The sequence below is a fragment of the Miscanthus floridulus genome, chromosome 3, assembly GCF_019320115.1.
Source record: "Miscanthus floridulus cultivar M001 chromosome 3, ASM1932011v1, whole genome shotgun sequence".
Classification (NCBI taxonomy): domain Eukaryota; kingdom Viridiplantae; phylum Streptophyta; class Magnoliopsida; order Poales; family Poaceae; genus Miscanthus; species Miscanthus floridulus.
The window spans coordinates 29258273-29266600 of NC_089582.1; the positions used below are offsets into that span (position 1 = coordinate 29258273).

General features: G+C 38.5%; 1 long non-coding RNA gene across 8 annotated transcripts; it reads left to right on the plus strand.

The window, feature by feature from the left end:
- Positions 1-223: 223 nt before the first annotated feature.
- LOC136545333 (uncharacterized) lies at positions 224-3876 on the plus strand. Of its 8 annotated transcripts, none has more exons than XR_010780997.1 (6): positions 224-323; positions 519-595; positions 1088-1417; positions 2814-2926; positions 3025-3402; positions 3608-3876. It is a non-coding gene; the product is annotated as an uncharacterized lncRNA (long non-coding RNA). The 8 variants fall into 8 exon arrangements; XR_010780998.1 differs by having other exon boundaries at positions 226-323; positions 1140-1417; XR_010780996.1 differs by lacking the exon at positions 224-323 and having other exon boundaries at positions 474-595.
- Positions 3877-8328: the final 4452 nt, after the last annotated feature.

Genomic DNA, 8328 nt, shown 5'->3' on the forward strand with positions numbered 1-8328 from the left:
AGCTTCCATTACGTGTTTTTCCCCTTAAACCAAACTCATCTCTTCTTTCCCATTTTCCAGAAACCCTTCTATTTCCGTCTGTGGTTTTTTATGGCCTAATTGTTCCTTTGTGTTTCGTAATATATATAGTTGTTGCAGGTTAAAAAGTTCAGCTACGCAAGGAACAGGTGTTCTTCTTGGAATCTGCCTTCCTACAGGAAGGTAACCGGAAAACCAATAAAAATTCTTTTCCCCAAGCATTGTACTTTGCAAACCACTTCCTTGGTCTGACAAGCTCCCATGAACACCGTTGAAAATATTTGTGCACACCGAGTCAATCAAAGGTAAAATAATGAAACCTCACGGTGGTTGTTTTTTAATATCCTAATGTGATTATTCGGAAGTTAGCTAGACCAATGTATTATATATTCTAACATATACCATTGAGAGATTTGTGAGAAACTATGTAATCAGAGGTAAATTGATGAGGCTCCTCATTATTATTATTCTGATATACTGATGCAATTATGCATTTACAGGTGCCCTCTCCAAAATGTAGGTATCGACACCGAATGTATCCAGCAACAAGTGACCTATCTGCTTCCTTCTCGGCTTTGTAAGTTCTTCCTTCAGCCATCTACATTCTGAGTTTTAGCTTAAGAAAGCATGGTTATTTTCAGAATTTATTTAGCCATATCGAAGCATATAGATAAATAAATTCTGTTATATAAAATCTTCATAGATACTTTATGGGAAGTAGGTGCAGGTCCGATTATAGACACTTTATATCAGTTTGGCATAGATGCAGCTTTGCCGCTTTTATATAATTCCTGCTATTGATGTGTTCAATATTAATAATTTTTTTTGCGTACAAACCTTTATGTCTACAGTTCGGTTGGAATTGTGCAAGTTTATTAGTCTGGGCATCTCCCATTGTTTTCATGTATACGATGATATTGGTTGACAATGTCTACAGATAGTTAGGATTTGGGAAAAATTGCCGACTTAGCGAGAACCCATAAAGAATATTTTGCTATAGGAGTTCAAAGTTCCTAGGTGTTGTGCTTGCACCATCTATGTACAATTAATTCAGTTTTCTCTATGTTAGGATAAAAAAAAATGGGTCTCTAGACTTTGTCTTTTAAGCCTTTCTTTGTCAGCCAAAATTTCAGGTACCACTCCTATCTCTTTCTTGCTTCTTCCTCAGCCTCTCAGCTTGGTTGGTTCCAATTGTTTCTTCCTCATCCTCAGTTATCATAATTTAGCAAACCTATTAGTGATATCAAAAACACTCTCCAGACATCGACACAGATTCCTCGCTGGACATCTCCGACGACGATGAACACGGCTGGGAATCTGATCGCAGCCGGAAGTTCTGATCATCCTTGCATCCATGACGAAGCCCAACAGAGACTGCAGCCCACTGCCTCCTAACCTTGTATAATATTTCTACTCGACGCTCTGTCATGCTTTTGGATACTGCATCTGACAGAGCGTGCAGTGCACATCGTACTAATCTTGTATAATATCAACACTCTAATGCTTTTCTATATGCACTAAAATCTGCCATCTAGCAAACCTGCTAGCCATGTAATATTCTGTATATATAGCTATGCCTGCTACATGGTGCTTCAATCTATAAGCACTATCATGCTTGCCACCATTACAGTTGTCGTGTTCCAAATCACCATACTGATGTTACATGTTATTGTCGCCAACATGAAGCAATCTAAGATCCTTTTCATAGTTGTTGGTGAGTTGAGTGCGAAACAAAGTAAAATTCCCACGCCCAGTTTTATGCTACGCAGGTAAAATTTCCATGGCCAGTTTTATGGTCTACAACTAATCTTCGGTGTTCATTGCTACTTTTGTGTCCAGCTGCTACTTTCAGGTCCTCCCCATGCCATGTAGTGTCTGTTCCTTGCTACTTTCATGTTCAATTGTTTGCGTCCTGTTACCTGGTTTTGTTCTTAGATCTTGTCTCCTTTTTCTCTCCCTTAATTTTGCATTACCACTTCCTTCTCTCAGATTTTATTTTACCTCCAGATTGAGAGTTCATGCTGTTTGTGTTTGGGGAAACCAGTTGGCGCATAGCATGAACTTATGTTTGGTAAATTTGCCATCTATAGACGTGTATCGGTGCATGGTTTAAGATTTCATGTTGCACCTTTGGGCTCATCAGGAAAAAACAAGGAAATGCATTCTCCCTCTTACCTTCCCTCAGAGGTCCGTTTGTTTTCCAGTGTTAAAGAGGTGTATATTGCTTCCTTTGTTTTCTAGGGTACCCTTCATCTAACTCAGACTATAAGCTCTTTTTTACATTTTAGCTACTCTACTCAAACAAAGTATATGTATATATAGTGGTTCTTTGAAGTTCGAATATATGGTACCATCTACGATTCTAAAATATTTGAGTCTAAGTACATTTCACACTATGAGAATGAGAAGCAATTTCAAGCCCAGGCAATTCCAGTAATTACTGGTCCTACACACAAAAAAAGAGGTTCAACTCCAATCGATCAGCTATTTAGTCCATTGCATTTGCTTAAAAAAGTTGAGACTCTTATCTACGATTGTCTCCATGTTACCCCTTTTTATTATTGGACCACAAACATTATTTCTATAGTTCTTTTCATACACATCAGTTCATCATGTTAATGAAGGCCAATGTCATCATGTCCATATTTTTAGGTTCATCAAGTGCCTGGGCAGCACAGCTAAAAAAGATTCAGCACATATTAGAATATCAATTACAATAAAACAGTCGTAGAATCTGTAACTGTTTTTCACTGATACAAACTGTGATTCATTTGTTATGTGTCATTTGTTTCTAGGTCTGGAAGATGAGCTGGCAGAATACGTGGACAACAGATAGCGTTCCAAGTTGCTTCCAGTAATAATTGCCCACATACTGTTCCAAGCTATGTCCAGTAATAATTATGGCCAGGTATGACGTTTTTTTTCTTCCTTTCTCCCCTTTTTTTTGGCGGCCTAATCTGTACGCATCTTTCTCTTCAAACTATTATAAGGGAATTATGAATGCAGTTATTTTTGAATAGACGCAAAAGCCAAGGGCATGCTGCAAAGAAAGAATCCTATATCGTTGGATAAAATGTACCCAAGCCAACCAAGTTCAACATCTTTATCTGCGGACAAGAATCGTGCCATTGAACCAGCGGTGTCTGATCATGAAAACTGTGAGAAGAGTGAAAGTTCCCTTTCCAGTAGATTCTCTAAGAGGTTGGCGTCTATTTTCCTTTCTGTGTTGCCACTGACAATCCAGGCTTTTACTGAAGGAGTCGCTACAGGCCTCTCCCATTGCTAGGTATTCAGATCTGGCTGGGGTCAAGTGCAGTTCATGAATCATATGTAGATCCCTCCTGGACAAGGCAACCATCATTCCTGAACATCAAAGAGTAACAGGTACCCCTCAATTTGCCTCCCTCTGTTTATTTCTATCCAAATTCCAATTTCGCTCAACCTTCTCTTGCAAGCATACATGCACACAATTGATCGGAAGGTTATTTTTGAGATGTCTTGATTTGAGTGCACACGATTTTAATAGCAGATCGTTAGTTACATGGATTCCAATAGCCTTAACTAGGTTCTGAGAAAGCTAATCTGGCAGGACAGAGGATGTGTTCCATGTGCATACTTCCCGAAAGGAGTCCATCAAAGGATCGGATCGTATGATTCATTGTTTCCCAACTGATACCAGGAGGATCAAATGAAAGTGCAGATTAACCAAATTTTTTTCTCCATATCAAATACTTGCATGTTAGCATCAGGGCTTGATTGCGAAATAACAGTTTGGTTCAGAAAATTGGTTGTGTATCTCCAGTTTCCTTACATTGAGTTTTATCAGTTGTTAAAATCTCAGATAGGCTCACAAACCATTTACTCTATCTACAGCTGTTCTTAATCTATATTTGGCTGTGTTATGTTACCAACTACATACATGTCTACTTGACTGTTAACTCGGCTGTACATTGAATGTTTCAATTTATATTTTCGACTGTGAACTAACGCGCGCAATGGCGCGCGCCTTCCACTAGTCTAAAGTAATTTGGCATGGCTAGCAGCGTTTTGCTTCTATGGCCTTGTTGACTTTGCAAATTTTTTTGAACTCGATGAATAGTACCATTTTCATCTTATTTGGTAAATATTGTCCAATCGTGGACCAACTAGGCTCAAAAGATTCATCTCGTGATTTCCAACTAAACTGTGTAATTAGTTTTTTTTACCTACATTTAATACTCCATACAAGCGGCTAAAAATTGATATGATGGAGAGAAAATGAAAAAACTTGGAATTTGAATGACATCTAAACAAGGCCTATGATTTTTATTACCAGTGAGCGAGATAGCAAGGTCAGGGCGTCAGGTCTGCCCGTGGCTGTCCGTACCGGGAATACAGCGGTACAGTCAGGGCCGTGCAGTCAGATTTACAGGCCTGTTCGAAGCTCTAAGTGAGGTCTGAATCAAAATAATGGCACTGGCCCTGTTTGGATACTCTAGCACAGCTAGAGGTTAGAGTTAGTTTCTAGCTCAGGACTAGCCTTGAACTAACTCTAGCCTAAGAGATGTTTGGATACAAGGGTTAAAATGATAATAAATATGCTTTCCAAATCATTGGTGCGTGTGAAAGTAGAGAGAAAACAGTGGACCCCACCTCAAATAGCCCCAACTAGTCCAAATAATCACCTCTTTGGGGGGATAGTTTTTTAGGATGAGCTAGTTGCAAATAACCCACTCTAGCCCTCCTATTTGACTACTTTAGGGCTAGTTGAGCTCCAACTAGCCCAAACTAGCTCTAACCCATGGATCCAAACAGGGCCACTGTTTAGATCCAGGGGCTAGAGCTAGTTTGTGCTAGTTTAAGCTCAACTAGCCCAAAAGTATACAAACAGGAGGGCTAGAGTGGGTTATTTACAACTAGCCCACTCTAAAAAACTATCCCCAAAAGAGGTGATTATTTGGTCTAGTTCTGGTGGGGCCCACTGAAAACTCTTATTTTTTTATTACTCCACCCGCACCGGATCCTCACGACTCCCATCCCCCCATCGCGACTCGCCTCCCCCCATCGCGACTCGCACCGCCGCCGGTCCCAACCACGCCGCCACCGCTTCAATCCGCCAAAGGAGCAGCACCGACGGCCCCTCGGAGGCAGATCTCGGTCGCCCGCGCCGCCTCCCTCCCTCCCGCCGCGCCCTTCCCCTCCGTCTCTAATTGCGGATAGAGAATTTGATGCCTGTGATGCGGATGAAAATTATAACCCAATGCCTAGTTCTTCGGCATCAGCATGGCCATAAGATGAACCTCTTGTTGAAGATGTCAACATGATTGCCTTCCGTGATGAATTAGCTTATGCTTTGTTTCATGAAGTGTAATTTTTTTGTTTAGCTTGATTGAGGACTTGTAAGTTTGAGTGACACATCTCATATGTATGGACAAATTAAAATTTATTGTGATTTGGATGCTTGATTTGTAAAAATAATGTATTTGTATCATTTGTGTGCGGGAGGAGGCCACACAAGAGCCTGCCACACCAAATCCGGCTGGAAAGATGGTTTAAATGAGCCAAATGATTAGAAAAGTACATTTATTGTTAATCTAACCCTTGCATTCAAACACCTCTTGGGCTAGAGTTAGTTCAGGGGTCTAGAGCTAGAAACTAGCTCTAACCTCTAGCCGAGCTAGAGTATCCAAACAGGGCCAATGTATATACTGTAGAGCAAATGTGATATATCAAGAATAGTATCTTTTGAACTAATCTTTACTTGAATAACATCATTCTCTTAGTGTTCTTTGAAATAAAATTTTCAATAATATGCTCATAGTTAATCTTCTCAAGCAATCCACTCTCAAGTGCTATCGGAGCCAAACTATAAAGTCTTTCTTGTGTCATTGTAGAACGCAAGTATGACTTCAATAGCTTCAACTTAAAAAAGCTCCGCTCCGCTGAAGCAACAGCCACATGAATGGTCAATAGAATTCTATATGCAATAGTTGCATTGGGAAAACAATCATGCCGCTTTAGAAACTTAAGGATTTCAAGTGGACCCATATTTTCTCTTGGAATGAAATCCTGAAGAAATCCCAACTCTGTATATAGTTCATTAGCATCAATATTAGATTTCCCATCTCTTTTAAGGATTGCTTCAAGATTGTCACGAGAAGATTTCAAGTTGTTACTATCCAATGACTGCAATGAGTCAGAAGTAAATAAGAAACTAAAATTCTTTTGGTACTCCTGATATTGTTCAAATCTTCTCGTAAGCGAGGCAATAGCTTGATCAACAATAGGTATAAAATAGGTGGTTCTAAATAATTCCTCCAGAGACTGTGTGGCAACATTTATGTCATCTGGGTTCTCATCAAATTGTCTCTTTCTTTTAATTTCTCACTTTTTACGAAATGTTGTGCCGATATCTAGCTCAAGTGCAATTCCTTTGGCTGCCTCCAATGCTTCTAAGAAACCAGTTTCTCTGTACCCTTGGAAGAAAGAAATTAGCCCTTTCACCTTCTCAATAGCAACATCAATAAGCATACAATACCTCATACCAAATGACTATTGCCACTATAAATTCAAATTCTCCAAGTTCATTATTTGCCAAACCTTTAGCCTCACTGCTAGTTTTTAAATCATTATCAACATCAGATACCTAAAATTAAGAAGAAAAAAAGATAAGTTAAATTTTGAGGAGAGCCAGAGAAAATGTATAGTTATTAATATGTCAATGCCAAATACCTGAAGTAGAGCCTCTCGAATGTCGGCACATTGAAATCTGATAGCTTTAACACTTTCAACACGACTCTTCCATTGTGTAGCAGACACTGACTTGAGAGTCAATCCTGTTATGTTATTTTTCAGAATCTGCCATTTCTTAGTGGAATTAGCAAAAGTTGTATAAATGCGTTGGATGATTCCAAAGAAGTCCTTAGCTCTACCACAAGTCTTGGCCATATCACAAAGTGTTAAATTAAGGCTATGGCAACCACAAGTAGAATAGAAAGCTCTAGGATTTACATCCAAAAGTCTCCTTTGCACCCCTTGATGTTTTCCTTTCATATTTGACCCATTGTCATAACCTTGGCCTCTCACATCATCAATATCAAGATCAAGACACTTTAGTTCATTCTCTAGCACATCAAAAAGTCCTTGTCTAGTTATATCATTTACATCTAAAAATCCTAGAAAGGATTCTTCTATGAAAATATTATCTAAAGATGAATCCACATATCTTATAATTAAAGACATTTGTTCTTGGTGGCTTGCATCAGGGGTACAATCAAGTATGACAGAGAAATACTTTGTTCCTTTCCATTTCAGACTTAATAGCAGAAGCAAGCAAGTTGATCAACTCATTCTGAATCTTTGAATCAAGATAATAAAGTAGAGTTTCTTCACTTGTAATATGACGAACATGCTCTTGGATAACTAGGTCAAATTTAGCCAACATCTCTATCAAACCTACGAAATTTCTGTTGCTATCTTCGTATAGTTTGCTGTTAGTACCATGAAATGCTAGACTGTGCTCGGCAAGAAATTTAACAATGCAAACAATTCTGAATAATACTTTTCTCCAGTGGTCTTTTTCTTTCTCAAGTTATCGCTGAGCAGTTTTGTCAATAGCTTGATCACTTTGCAACCTACTACATAACTCATACAAGTGGTCATATTCAAAACATGATCTGCACTTGTCTCATGCTCTTTATGCCTACTACCAAGATGTATCCAATCATTATACCCCTCAGTTGCCAATTGACCCTTTCTATGCCCTTTTGTAAATAATTTACAACTGAAGCAAAATACTCTATCGAGTTCCTTAGAATAGACAAGCCAATCTCTATCGCAATGCTCTCCATTTGATAGAATTCTAGTATAGAATAGTGCAGAAAATCTTTTAGAATATCTATCCTTGGGACTTTTCTGAATTGATAAGTCTCTTCTAGAGCTCTTTTGTGCTAAAATATCTATCTGTTTAGGATTAAGTGAATCCCAATATCTTGGATCAAATATATCAGGCTGAAAAGAATCACCAATATTCTCACTGTTATCACCATCATTATCTGTTTCAACATTTATGTTATTAATAGGAACTTTCTGAACCTCAATATTATTTTCTGTCCCTGTCTAACCATCTCTAAGATCATTTTCAATATTACTATCAAGTGCAGTACCTTGATCAACTGCCACATTACCGGAAATCATGTTTGATTCTTTTATAATAAATCTATCAATTGCTCCTTTCTGAGACTGAGTTAACTCCTCAATTCTTTGTTTCTTCTTACGCTTTTGGTAACCTGATTCATATTTTCTAAATTGATTTGTAGAAGACATGTCTTC